We start from the raw sequence: 16,131 nt of genomic DNA on the forward strand, positions 1-16,131 counted from the left end.
ATACGTGGCAGCGAAAGACACAGGACCGAGAGAGTTGGAAGAAGCTTGGGGAGGCCTTCATCCAGCAGTGGATTGATCCCGGCTGATGATGATGATGATGAATACGTGTTGTGTAGTAGGTACCTACTTTCTGAGGGCTGTAAATGATTGAACTGGCGTTTGCGAATATAACATGCTGGACATATTGTCTGCTCACGCATCAACAAATATTAGAGAACTATGAATCAATTTGGCCCCTAAGAATCTTTACATGCTTCAGCTTAAAATTTGTCATTCGACTTTACAACGTGATGTGCATCATTTCCACAGTTTTAAGAATTCTATATTACTTTCCGTCATTCTAAGAACGGTTTATAATTTTATATACATATACCGTCCTACTGCTACTAGGAGTGAGAGAGACCAATATAAGAGAGCTACCTTATAATATAATAGGATAGTAGTATTATTTATATATTAATCAATGAATCACACGGTTACAGTTGAATTATGTACAAGAGGTACAAAGTACAAAAGATAGGCCAAAGTTGGTGCACATTTGTACCAAGACTAATAAGACCTAATGACCAGTTACAAATCTCAATTTACAAAGCGAATCCCGTGAGACTATCCCCTACGAATTCTGACTATTCTGAGCTAGACAGAGTTTTTTTGGATTAAAAGGATATGTACAAACTAAAACAAAATATGGCTGTGTTGTAAGTAATATTCGTATTTTTCAAATAATAAAAATATGAAAATGAAACTGATAAAAAAGAACGTTTAAAATAGCTGCAATTACCTCCAAATTAAATTGAAATTCAAGTAGAAAACTTCACAATGCAAGCATTTCAAGTAAATTAGACTCGTTAACACAGTGAAAGTGTAGATTTATTTATTAATGGTAATGGGTCGGACATAGCGCACGGCGAGCGGACAATTGCTGGACAAATGCAGTCACACCGTAGTATAAAAGGGGCACAGGGACAACCTAAAACCTGCTGGATCGACAAAGTTATAAATAAAGTTCGGTGGATGTACGTAGCAGCGAAGAATTTTGACCGAGAGGAGTGGAAAGAGCTGGGAGGCCTTCATCCAGCATTGGATCGATTCCGGTTGATGATAATTATTATATACGTAAATTATATTCGAGTTAGACGAATATACCAATTGTTAGCTGTCAACAGATTTATCGTCAAATCGCTATTCAATGTGAAATTATCAGCAGAAATATTACTGTCAAAATATTCAGAAGAAACATAACATGATAAATGTTATGCACGTATGTTATACGTACCTACACCAAACCGAAAAGTCAAAAAATCTGACAAAGATGACAGCTATAAACTACTGTCCGACAACAAGATCTCGTCAATAACCGGAAGTCGCTGTAGTCGCATACAGTAGACTTCTCAGTGACGTACCTGTCATGGCGGCAACGCTTGTTATTTAAATAATGTATCGGCTCTCTTTTTAGGTACGACTGCTTTTCTTCTTCACAATAAGCAAAAAGTTTACTAATAATAATTTTATATTTTTCCTGATTGTTTTAAACATATTTTTATTATAAAAAGCATCACATTATGTAAATTTATAGATCTGTACACCACGGAAGCGTAAAATGAAATGATAAAGGGGTGTTCCTCATTTGAAAACGGAAGTGCGATTAACTAAACAGGAGGAACTTGTTATTTCACAGTTTTAACACGTGGACAAGAAGTTCTTGTTCGACAGTAAGCGCCATTTTTAATGTATTTTACATGATATTAATAATCTCTAGCTACCAATTTGACCACACTAAAGTGTTTTATTTATAAAATTTAACAAGGTATGCCGTTCACAGTAGTTATGCAAAATGCCAAAGCAACAATATTTACATTTATTGCTGGGAGGGCGGTACATACACGTATACTTTTCCATTCATGAATCAATCATTGTTACATTGATTCAGTCTTGGTTGCTTGCTTGTATTCTTGTATATATTTGTTATAAAAAAACTCTTTGAATTAAAAAAAACCTTTTGAGTTTCAAAATCGTGATTGAGATTTTCACAAGCGCGATATTGAAATGGATTATTTTTACGAACTCAATTTTAAAATATATCTCCGCGGCCTACGCGGCATGCTTCTTCAAACAGCAAATCAAAATCAATCATATTTTTCAATCAGCTAAACAAAATCGAAATTGTTTATGAAATTTTAATCAACGCATTTCTGGGGGTACGGTCAAATTATTTGCGCAACGCCGCCCGCTTGTTTATTTAAATTATGCAGTAGTATTTTTCTTCTTCCCATGTAGGTACTATAAATTTCTTATTAATTCAAACCGTTGTTCTAAATTTTAGTAAATACAATATTGTACATTAAAACGTTTGATAATGGTTTATGTACCACAACGGATTGTACAACAATCTGCAGTGGACCGCTTGTCCATGTGATGGTTACATGTCTCAAACATTATGGCACGTCATTGACGAGTGAACAAAATTATGAAATGAGCAATGGGCTGTCGGATTTCTGTGTTTCCAACATAATCACAAAATAATAAACAACAAAATAACACATGAACACTACACAAAATATTGAATTCTGGTCATTAAAAAAATTGAAGAAATAAACAGAGGAACTTACGTCACTACAGATTTCACTTAAAACTCTAATCTAGCAATTTTTAATACCAGTATGTTAAGCTCACACAAACGTGAATGTAATTAATTGTAAGTAATTATCTCTTTGAATATTCGCAATAAATAAAATTGCAGTATACATAACCTTTAGAACCTTTGCAAGTATACATTTTATATTCTTTCTGGTTAAATCTATCATTCATACCCAGATACTAATGATATAGAAATTCAAAGTCGACATTGAGATGTTGTCCGTTATTATAGGCGACCACCTTTTGTTATTTTGAATCAAGGTATAACACTGGTATTAGAGTATAAAAGACTTTGGACAAAATGTTTTATAGCATTTCAAGCATGCTCTTTTCTTTTATAAAACAATCAGATGACAGATTCAACTGCATAAAATAATTTTATAAAAGTTATGTTTAAAAAATGGAAAACGAAACTATGCTGGCTTGTCCTGTAGTATTTTACGTATAATTTTGTTCTCGTTGGCGATTATTATAATATATAATTATATTAGCATTTCATATTTTTAGTGTTCTTCATCCATATTTTAGTTGGTTCATTTCTTGCCGTACTCTATTTTATAATGATGAGTTGTCATAACTCATAACAGACACTGAGTGTTAATAGGTTTACTAAAATTTCAGTAGATCTACTGATATACTATATTTATATTATATTGAATTAAAGGTCATATTTGAGTGTTTTTTTTAAAGAAACATGTGATATTATTAACAATAACACACTTTGAATGTCACAATTTTTTTTTTATCAAGTAAATAGATATTATACCGGCTTAAACAATATGGACTAACTTGGTTTTTAAACGGTGTCAGAATCTCTCAAAATATTAATTTTAACGTACATTGCACTTCCTAATCACTTTTAATTGAAACTTTCCGAGAGATTCAGCGTCTATTTGATGATAGATAATGAAGGCCGACTATGTACAGGCAGCGGCACTTAATTGTGAATTACGATAGAACCGCTGGTTATTAATAATTATCTTCGAATGCCATGCCATGCTCGCAATTTTTTTTTCAAAATGTAAAAATCATAATTTTCTACAAGTAGTTTATTATACATTTTAAGTATGAGCAATAACAAACACTAACATCGAAGTTATCAGTGTCGTATGTATCACTGCCTGATTATAGTGGGCCTTGGGTGGTAATCATGTGGTAATTCAAAGTATGATAGTTTATAAAATCGGGTTATCACTTGATATTCTCTGTGAGTGATAAATCAATCATGATTACCAATATGTATGTTTAAGTTTAAGTAATGTTAAAATAATTATCTAAAATGTGTGGGGAGGTAGGAGTCAGAAAATAGGTGGGAAAGAGATAGTTGGTAAAATTCTAAGTTATTGTACCTACTTACGGTTGAGGAGATGGAATTTTTAATTGGAAACTCTTGAGGATTCAACAAGTTGTTAAAATTGTGTACTATAATCAACACAAAAAAGATGGCAACACTATTTACAGCATGTCATGAATTTAATCAATCTACAGAGTGTAACGAAAATGAATACATAATGAATAGGCGTTATTAGGCAAACAGTAATACTATTAAAACTCCTGATTGTAGATAAAAAAGGGTTGCCAGTAGAAGGCGGAGAACCGGTCCTATCTTAATGTCATCTCACTAACTGGTGCCCTGTGTTTACATTTATCATTTTTTCCTAGACATCTTGTGCGTGAGTGTACTTCAAGTAGGTACAGGGGGAGTTTCAATTTTATGAATAATTAAATTATAATATTTTTTAATTAACACTGTGGATACAACCTCTTCCAATGCCAGTGCGGTTTTTAACAATGATTATAGTGTGGAAGAACACGTTGTCAGTCGCATAATTGATGCGTCTTATAACAAAAATCGATATGTCACACACACGTAAAATCTTTGAAAGAATACGTACATAGTGGAATTTGAATTTAAATTCTAATGGATTTAAGTTTTGTACTATTTCGCCCACGGTGGCCGCGCGGTTTAAGCGTTGGACTATCACGCCGTGGGTCCCAGATTCGAATCCTGGGTCTAGCAAATACACATATTGTTTTTCAATTTGTGTGTGACTCAGGGTATGGACCTAATAGGTTGAGCAAGTGGCTGACATCCATTTTTCGTAAAAAGGAAACAAAATCTGTCAATACAAACCTCTACTCTGTGGAGGCCCATATATTAGGATCGGACATGGTCGAAAAAAAAACTATTTCATTTAAGTCTTTTTTGCTACCGGGTTTTGTCTTTCGGCATCTTCAGGCACTATGTGCACTCACCCAAAAGGTAAATAAATACACACTGACAACGAATACAATGTATTCTAACTTATGTAATAAATTAATACAATAAAGTATGTAAAAACTTTATCATCCAATAAATTATGTAAAGTTGTCAACACATTATGAATAATAATATGTCCAATTCGATTTTTCATAGTATAGCTAGACCCAGAAAAATATAATTTAGCATTAATTAATATTCAATTGTAGAATTATCAGTTTGGTGTAAGTCTGTGTACGGGAAACCAGGAACCAGGAACAGCGCCAATTTTTATTGCCGATTTCGACAAAATTCATAAATTAAATAATGATAACCTAACCTAACCTAACAAATAATCAAGTATAACGGCTATTTTAAAAATGTGTTTGCCGTTGGCTTCCACTAATGACTAAACAGACAAGAACCATCAGTATTTGTAATTAGATTTATTAGTTGGAGTGAAAGTAAGTAAAGCATATGGCGCAAACACCACAGCAGAATTCAATTCGCCAATTTTGCGAGCGGTTTTTTTTTTATAAAATAGTATATATTCTATCAAATATTAAATACTAGAACTAAGTCCAAAAAGAAAACTTTCGCCGTTAAAGATTTTTCAGGCACTTAATGTTAATGTACTCACGGCTTTATGGCATTTCAGGATATTGTTATCAATAGGTGAATCGGTTCTGAACGATACGATACTTTAGGTGTAAAATTTGTGGGTACTCATTTAAGGCATATCAAGATACTGGCTTGTCTCTGACGTAGAGATATATTCTATATAGTTGATGGGTGAGGTTAAATTTATCTTACATTGTCAGCATACGATTTTTTTTTTCAATGTCACTTTACCGAGCTTCGTGGGGTTTGAAAAGCTTTCTAAGGGTTGAAAGTAGCATAATGCAAAAAAAAATAGGTAGTTACTTATTACCACATGTTTTCAACATATAATTTTTTACTTAGACCGCTTTCGCCTAAAAATCAGGCATTATTTTTTTAGTGTTATGCTCAAATCTCAACCCCCCTTACATACAAAATCTATTTAAGTGCCACAGAGGGCGCTTCCTACGCAGAACATTCTTCCAGATTAGGTGATGGTAATGTCGGCTGGTATGCAAGCTTTTACAGATACGGCACTGGTTTGTTTGGTAAAGGTAAAGCTCCGGCAGGTGTGAGCAATCTATTAGGCCCAATCACACGATTTCAATAAAGAGAGCTTTCAAAAAGTGTTAACTATCTTCACAATAACAAAAAAATCCATCAACACTAAAAATAGTATAAGTATAAACTACATAATTTATTATGAACAACCTCAGAAATATAAAATTTTATATTTTCGTTTGTGTTAATGGGACTCAAAACCGCATTACTTAACCAATCAAACTACCGAATCAAGAAGAAATTTTTGAACATACATTTTAGGCCACTACAACCCAATGTAGACCTCTTCCAGAAAACGTCTCTTCTCCCTGATCTTGGCCCCAGGGATGTTGTGTCTATTTTTACACTGTCCAACCAACACAGTCTTAGTCCCCAATCCTCTTGTTCCATTATAGGCGATTGAAGAGAAGCCGATCTGGTGGTTGGATGTATGTCATTCCCGACACTTGGCGAGGCCCATTGGAGTCGCCTCACTTTCACGCGTGAGACGACGGTGGGATAATCATGCAACGCGTATTTGAAGTGAAATTCCGTTAATATTGGCGACCATCTTCAGTAATTTTAAATCAAAGTCAACCATGGGTTAACTACTAGCTTTGTTTTCCAGAAGTCGTCCAGAAGTTTGAACGTAGTTTCACTTATTAATATAAAACAATGTCTTATAACACCACACTCTTTATTGAACAAACATATCGAACTCTTTTTCAAATAATTCACGTTCAATAAAGAATGTTGCGTTATTGAATTAAAATTTTAAATTTAATAAATTACCCACTACAGTGAGAAACACGTACACTTACTTATAGGTACCAATTTTTCTGACTAAGGAGCCAAAAAAATCATTGCTATATGAATTATTAGGTACAGCTAAGTAAAAAGACAGTATTTTAGTTTAAGTGAAGTCAGATAACTCAAGTTTTAAACTACTGTTTATGTAAAATTATGTCAAAAGAATCCAATAATTTTACCAGCAGAGAAACAGTAGTTTAAAACTTGGGTTCACTAAAACCAAAATACTGTCTTTTTACTTAGCAGGGCAGAGTAAGTGTTCATTAAATCGATAATACCTAATTATTAATTTATCTTAGTCAAAGGGTGTTTATAGGGTAAAGTTTATCACGTACGATTGATAAGAAACGGCATTATTCAATATAACATGTATCCTATCTTCAACATATTTTCAAGTACCTACCACTATTTCAGAGTTTGTATACGTAATTCTAAAAACTGTCTTGACAATTTATTATTATAAAGAACGGAAGCGAGGGTGGCGGCATATAGGTGTACAGCTATGTGAAAGTGCCGGGGGTTTTTAGTTTCCTCGACGGGCGTGATGGCATGTCGGCCAGAATATAAAAGTCGCACTATAGTGAACTGAAACACGTATGGATGCATAACTTTAAAGCTACATTATAGAAAATGCAATCTAGGAATCTTTAAACCTGGGTTCCAGCTCGATTTATTCATTAGGGCGACATCCAGGGTGGTATTATAATTATAAGACTTGTATCGAAACCAGAGTATGGTTCGATTAAAACAAGGTTAACTTTTAATTATTTAGTACTTATACCATTTACCTGATTGGTAGAGTCACAGGACAAATATTATATAGTAGGACAAACATGTATTCGGTAATTCCTTGCCCAATAATTTCGTATTATTTATGTACATAAACACTGTTTATTTAACTCAATTTAAGACTATCTTTAATGATATATTTCATTGAACTGAAAGTGTATGTGTGATTGTTAACACTAAATATCACTTATGTCATTATTAACTGGCTAATAACAGAACATACCTATACCAGAAAATTGTCTTTAAACACAAACTCTAAATCAAACATGACTTTGTCAATAATTATTGTATTACTCCTCTCGGTATTACGGTACAACTAGAGAACTTCTTCCATATTATCTACAAATTTAATTGAAACAACATGAATCCTAAAATTCCAGTAGTGCAATCCATAGTCAATATTATCGATGTGATACCTAATATTATTAGCGCAATACGTTTTACCGACTACCTTACAACTACTTTCTATAAGATATTTAAAATAAATCTATAATCTATGGCGATAAAATAGAAGCAGCCCTGCATCTAAATAATCAAGAAATTTCGAACGCGAATAAAAAATGGGGTGTTATTTATAAGATACTTCTGACTTATCTCTTATCTATATATCCGTGGTGTTTGTGTGCCTTCTTATGGTAGTGTGTCAGTATGTGAATTTATATACTAAACTCGTTATAACAGATTAGCTTTATTCATACTTTGAATTACGTCTACATTAGCTGGAATTTACCTACTGGGTTTTTTTTAATCATTATCATTGACATAATAGTCATAACTCATAATATGAATGTATGATACCCCCCACATTGACAGAGTTGTTTAAGCGGCCATCTCTGAAGCAATCGAGCACAGATCTTATTCGGTGGCCGCGCAAAAAATCATCTAGTGTTTTTCAACGTGTGTTTGATCAAGTGCAAGAACCTTAAAGGTAAGGCGAATGCTTAGCAACCGTTAGAAGCGCACTAGTTCAGGTGCCCGAGACCTTTATCGTTCACATAATATGAGAGAAGCAGTTTGTTTTGTCATTCGTCTAACCTGGACGATAGTATACAATATAGGTACATAAAGTTATGGTGCCAGCCGTGGGTCTCACCCCTCGCCTCTTGTAGGTATAGGTAGGTGTAGGTAAATAACTATGTAGATATTTAAGTATATTAAGAGAACCGCGTGCTCGCTTCAATTTTATATGCATCTTGACTTCTGATGTGTTATAAATTACTTGTAAGCACCATTATTCTCCTTCTTCGTCGGAATCTCATGGCTAGGCATGACTAGGCATACGCTCTTCGAAATCGCTGATGAGTAAGTATTAAAAGTGACCAATAGTTAAAATTTGTCACAATTAGTATGTTACGCCGTAGCATATTGGATAAATGCGACGTTTGGGGGGTTTACCCGTGGAGATGCAGGTTCGATCCCGGCCGGGGTGGCTTACTTTTTTCAAAAAAGATTTTTTCTATTGGTTATAATATACTCTCTCAGAAAGTGTTTTTCTAAATTATATATGTTTAATATTTTTGTGTTATCACTGTCTTCAATAGTAATTCGATAGGGAATCGATACGTTATCTTTACTAGTAGGTAGTTGGAATTTATATTTATTTTTATCGTGGAGTGCTTTCAAATCTCTAAGCCCACCACTGTGTACATATGAATTTAAAATATATATATGTGTACTATATATTCATAACAATAAGCTATATATTTATATTCACGTTGATGTTTTTCACTGTACTTTTTTATAAAGCAGAGGAAATCGGGCATGACCTTAATTGAGGAAATGACACTGCGTTTAATCAGAATTCTAAAATAAATATTGGTTGAATTTTCCGGGTGTTAGGAAATGTTAATTCAGTGCACGTATCTTGAAACGTTTTACTTTTATTTTGATGAAATCTGTAGGCATTTTAAAAATAGATTAATAATGATTAGAATGTAGGTTAACTCCGGCGTTCTGTGTGTGTGTGAAAAACAAGCTATCTTTTGTAAATTATGTTGTCTTACATTGTATGGAGATTTATCGAGCGGGGTGTCGATAGAGATATGGGCAAGAATGAAAAAGGAGATGTGAATAGTTTACATGAAATATATTACTAATTAATAACGAGCAGTTATCGTCATATAACAGTATGCAATATGCGTAGGTATACTAAACTCAAGCCCCATTTTGAATCAGTCAGTTATGTCGTTTAAGCAAGAAATGTTCGTTGGTTCCATCTATCGAAAAATGTGAATTCCATTTTTTCTTTTAAAAAAACAATGTATCGCGGTAGACGGAGCTAGCGTTGCGTTGACAGAATCATAGTCCGTTTTACATGACATGACATTATATTGTATTTGCTTTCAAACAAAAAACGCCAATAGATTAGATAGATAAACGCGATTAGAACAGAACAGATTAATAAATATAATTCAGATAGGCTATCCCCAATACACTTCATTTTGAAGCAGGGTTTTGATTGAATCACACATTATAGACCTGCAATTAGTGTGTTGCAACTTTCAAATACACCAATATTGAATGCGCGTCAGTGCATAAACCGAGAGCAGTTGTCAGAACGGAGGACAAGCTTAGAATGACGTATTCTTGACATGTGTTTAAGTCTATCCCATATTCTTCCACATTTGGGATCGGTTGCTTGTTACTCTACACTCGTTAGGTATTTCAGTTCCTATTAATTCTATGTTCCCTGATGATTCGTTAATTAATAAATCTGGGGAGTCGCTTATTTGTTCTCCCTTGGTTCTTCCAATGTGCACAAATATTAATGCCAATTGTGAGGGCACAACTGTGTTCAACCAAATTGCTTTGAATAGCGACATTTTCCACTCGTGTGAGGTTGTGTTTATGTTGACGTTGTTTTATAAATTCTTAAAATAAGTTTTATAAATTAAGGCACTACTGGTACGGTAAAAGAGATTCAGCTGTATTATAATGAATTGTTTCCTAACAAAACCAATATGACTACCAATCGCCTTTTCTGTGTCAATGTAGGATGATTCCAGTTTCGGAATAGATATTTTTATGGTTATTTTATACTCTCTTATTAGTTATTACGTTGTTTTTTGAATTTTGTTTTTATTTTAATATTCTCACTCTAATGATGTTATATTTAACTTTCTCTCGATGATTACATAAATAATTTGAAAACACCTCAGAAACATACGCACTAGGGATTGCAATACCGAATGAAAATATCAATACCGGTATTTCTTATTGAATATATTAGGTATTCGTTAAAACGTGTACGAAAAAAGTCAATAAGCATACCGAATGCTTTCTCACTAGCACTTATGGTTCGTTTTTGTTCATGCTTTGGTGGATATAGATTTTTCCCCTACCATGTTCGATCCAAAGATCATATGGGCCGCCATATAGTGGAGGTTGTATTCAGAGTTTTATTGTTTTTACGAGAAATTTATGTTAGCCGGCTCTCATATCTAAACTCGCCCGTCTGCCGCAAAGCCATAAATCAAACCTTCCGAGAACGATCCGATGTTGCATATGAAATCCACACAGATCTACCTAGCGGCAGTCGCAAGTAACCTTCGAAACGTATATATTATATTTGGGTGCGAGGATCGGCGAGCCGGTATAGGAAAGACCAATTCGTAGGTGTTTGTATATGTCCTGGCGTCTTCGACTCGGAGCCCGAGAAGCGTACAACTTGGCGATTGCAACAGCAGATGTTGTTCGACCAATCTGCGGATCTCCAAACGTGTGTTTTATGAATAACGATGACGTTACATCGACATATTCGACACGTTGCAGGCGAGACGAGTTTTGATGTGAGAGCCGGCTTAGCGACATATTATTCCTTAGAAACCGGGACCCACGACATTATAAGCCGGACGAATTACCGCTCGTCCAATAAAATAATAAACCTACTCTAATTCTAAAGTTCTAGTAAGTGCCTAAACCTGTTGATATACTCGTACTTGAGTCGGTATGTAAAATAAATTAACATTTACGGAAAGTTGTACCTAAGACGTTTTTAGGAAAATAAGTTTATTTATCTATTTGATACTTATATAATAAAATTACAAAGCTATAATGTAGACAAATGAATTATGTTCAATGTTGCATAATATATTGTGGAGAACTTTTACACATTACAGATTGATGTTGTTTCACTAGCATATTGACAGTGCATCGTAAAATGTGGCGAGAAGAAAATTATGTGTAGGCGTGTAAAGCTCTTGAATAGAATTATAGATAGAGTAGGAATAATAGAAGACGTATTGAATAAGAAAGCTCAGTACGCTGTCATACACAGCGCTCGAAATGCTCAAAAATCCTACTCTTACGAAATATCCTGTCAAAAATGGTATTATTATTTTTCCTTCCTTTATCGTAAGCAGTGCATGGTTTTTCTAAACCCGCGGGATGTCACTGCTTTGTACTCATAAAATAATGTATTATCTACGATCGTTGAAGTAGTTAAATTGATATCTAATATCAAACAATATCCATAGATATTGAAGATTTCGGAATGCGAATTTGTAATAGTAAAAATATATACTAATTAGTTTTCAGCTCAAACAGGTGAAAAGCTACATTTATCTAGGACAATAAGCGTCTATAGATGGAAGTATATTTTGATGAAATTGTTCGCAGAGTAAAGCTAGGCCGGAGTGCTTTTGGCCGCCTGCATAATGTCTTCAAAAGTGACCTTCAGAATGTGCTTCGCATCGCAAGTGTGTGCTTCCCGTGATCACATATGCGTGTGAAACATGGACCCTAAGTAAAAGAGAGATTCAGAAACTTAGAGTAGGACAACGTGGTATGGAGAGGTGCATGCTGGGCATAACGCGAAAGGACAAAAAGAGGAATGAGTGGATAAGGAAGCAGACAAGGGCGGAAGTACGTGGCAACGCAATGCACGGGACCGAGAGAAGTGAAAGCAGCTTGAAGAGGCCTTCATCCAGCAGTGGATAGATTCAGTCTGATGATGATATTAATTAGTTTTAGTTATATCAACTAAAGATGCCCTTGTGTGCATGTATATCGAACATTAAAATTAATATTGTTACTAGTGTAGGCAATATTTTGGTTAGGACGTGTTGATATAAAACTTTGTTTTTATGATGAACGCAATATAATAAAAAAAAAACAAAGTCTGCCGCTGAAGACCGAAATTGAATAGATATTAAGTTCACCCAAAAACTTTATTTAAAAAAGTGGAAAATAATGTATTTATTTTAATAATTCCCGAACTGGGGAGAGTTATTTTTAAAGTAGTCTTGAGAATTTCACGAACCGGAGATGTGCTCCGGTGCATTCCCGTCCATTTCGAGTGCTGATTCACTCATATAAATATATAATTAATCATTTCGTGTACCTACTTTTAGATTTACATGAAAGGCAATAAAATTCAAGAATTTTATTACTTAGCTAAAGATAAATATCAACGGAGCTATAATTGAATAAATGACACATTGGTTTTATATCGTCTTTTTTCATGCATGTTTGCCACAAAGCATTGCCACAGATTATGCGTAAACTATAAGTAGGTAGCTCGATTACAACGTTCCCTCTAACGCATGGGTCGCCAACCTTTTCAGCAGCCGGGCCAGATTCTAAAAATGAGATTTCCTACCGGGCCGCACAACCGATTTTTTTTATTATACAAAACAAAAAAGAAATATATATATTAATAAAATAAAACATAAATGAGAATCAAACATATTATTAGATTGGATTTTTTTTAAATACTTAATAAAAAATAAAAAAAAATAATATAAAAATAAGAAATTTTAGTGAGAAGTTTGATTTTGTGTGGCAGAACTAAGTGCATCAATATCGATATCGAGTGAGGTTGTTTCTATATGCAAACAGTTTTCCAAATGCACATCAGTGATTCGTGTTCTCACTCGGGATTTGATATGCTTCATCCGACTAAAAAGCTATTCACACGTGTAAGTGTTTCCAAATAGCGAAGAGCATCAGGATATTTCTCCTTGTTCAAATATGTTTTGTAAAACTCTTCCAAACCAACCTGATGGAATTTCTCCTTCAACTGTTCATCGCAACATATTTCACAATGTTCCATTTGTGAATTTCCCGGTAATAAATTCACGTCTACGGAGAAAGGCGTTGCAAATGCAGCAAAAAGCACACGGTGCTTTTTAAAATTTTGAGCCAATATTTGATCCCAATTTGCGAAATTAGCACATCTATTTGATTTATTATTATTTTTATTTTCTCACTGCTCCACGGGCCACAAGTTGACATCCAGTGGGCCGCATGTACACCCGTAAAAATATCCCCACAAAATATGTTTCCAACCTACACAGAATTTTTGTAGAAATTAGTATGCAATATCAGATTAGTGCTTTCGCGATATCAGATTAAAGGTATGTATTTTATTTCGCGGCATAATAATTAGACGAGTTCATTGATATAGGTACGTAAAATAATGTCGCATATTTACGCACATATTTTTGTTTAAAATTCAATGCCAATAGTTTATGACACACACAACAGAAAAAATAGAGAAAACGTTGAACTCGAATAATATATACGATATAGTATAGTTTTTCACCACAAGATCGTTATCATCACAGCCAATCTTGATCCATCAGTGGATCTTTATTTGCTGTTTCCACTTTTTTCTGTGATAGCCTTTAATTAACGTGTACTTTCGCAAAGCTCGATAATCCAATTGGTCGACTGGTATTTAAATATATCTTCAGGTATCACTGCTGGATGATGATTAGACACCGGACATCTGGAGTCCTTTTTTTTTGGGACGGACTCGAATATTACAACATTTTTTAATTAAAAAATGCGTTAATAATTTATGGAACCTATGTTTTTCAGAAAAATAAGTTGTACGATGTAGTAGGTACAATGAAATATGAAATAAATGATATTGATAATATGTGCAAGAGACTTTATCGATACTTAATTATATAGAAACGCTGCTATTAGTAGATATACTATACTATTTAGAGAAATTAATGAAGCGCTTACGTATAGAGTGGAAGAATTAGTTGTTAATAGTAATATCTATAATATTTAATAATATTCCACTTTTTATATACCTATTATTGAAATCAAAGTTTAAAATTTCTACTAAACTACTTTTATTTTCACTATCAAATAACAAATCACACTTGCTCCCATAATGAGAAGGACCTGACAGCTAGCGTATTATTAAAATCGTACCAAATCTGAATGATTTCGTATATTATGTTGATACTACGAAAATATATAATATGAAAACATATTATTATATTATATGGATTTATGGATAGGTAAAATGGGGAATATCGGACCTACGTGGTTAATGAAACCCTTTAGAAAAAGTTTCGTACGAAAGATACTTCAAATCGTACTTTTGTGTTTCAAGCAAGTGGTTGGACATATTGAGATATTAAATTTTAATATATAGGTAGGTACTGATGTTGTAATGTTTTTTTTGACATTTTTATAGGCCATTTTCAAACACTTTATATTCATCATGCAAAATATGTAAGTACATGCGTTTTCTGTTAATTGCTACTCCCTAATACTATAAATTATATATCATAGTATTATTTCAATGAAATATATAAACCCGATATAATTATTTATTTCGGAAGTTATCAAAATGATACAATCATAATTAGTCGACATTGATACATTGTGTATATATAGTACCTAATACCATTGATAATAAATTATTTTATCAAGAAAATATTAGATATAAATAGGTATAACACAGTTGCAGTGCCTACCATTTGCCTTAACAAGTTGACCTTGGTTCTAATAGTTCATTGCTTTATCCAATCTGGGAGTTCACACATGAAACTATAATTTGATGTTATAGTAATGTGGTAGAAAAAACAAAAAAAACTTAACCTGCGCGTTTGTTAACTGATCTACGTATTTTCTTAAAATCCGAGATCACTTCAGTTTTGACGATTATGGATTATAGCTTAAAATTGTTTATTTGTTTTTATTTAGTGAGTAGGTATATTTCGTGATATTTCACATTAGCTGGTTCCATTGTTTACGGGAAATGACGATTTAACGGGCTTACCTATTGAATGTATTAATAGTATGTAATATATTCATTACGGGTTTTTCACAAACACTTCAGATAATCAAAATTTGTTTTTTACTTGATCCTTTACTAATAGGTAAGAAGGTTTTAACAATCTTTTATTATGTCAATGTGCATTTACGATCGGTGATGCGCATAGTGCACGAAGAAGCCAGAAGGCATAACCCGGTCGTAAATAATGACTAATAGAATACCTAGTACAAAACATAAATCAATTAGAATTTATTGATTAATATTTTTGCCACTCGTACCCTTTAGATATAGGGACCATTATACCACTTTCCTCTAGAAGGTATATAAGGTACTTTTAAACACTTTGTACATTTTGCATTTTTGTTTATTGTTATTAAATCTTAGTTGATATTATTCTTTTGACTTATTAACTTAAAAATAACAACAATGGATGAAATATAATATTAATAAATATTATAATATGTCACATATATAATATTGTGTAAGTATATAA

General features: G+C 33.3%; 1 protein-coding gene across 3 annotated transcripts in view; it reads right to left on the reverse strand.

Moving 5' to 3' along the window:
- The window catches only part of gukh (NHS actin remodeling regulator GUK-holder), a 469,721-nt gene that overhangs the window by 332,426 nt on the left and 121,164 nt on the right, over positions 1-16,131 (reverse strand). The gene's annotated exons all lie outside the window — the stretch shown is intronic.

Source organism: Rhyacophila brunnea, unplaced genomic scaffold, assembly GCF_057557595.1.
Source record: "Rhyacophila brunnea isolate RB1 unplaced genomic scaffold, BYU_Rbru_1.0 scaffold_10, whole genome shotgun sequence".
Classification (NCBI taxonomy): domain Eukaryota; kingdom Metazoa; phylum Arthropoda; class Insecta; order Trichoptera; family Rhyacophilidae; genus Rhyacophila; species Rhyacophila brunnea.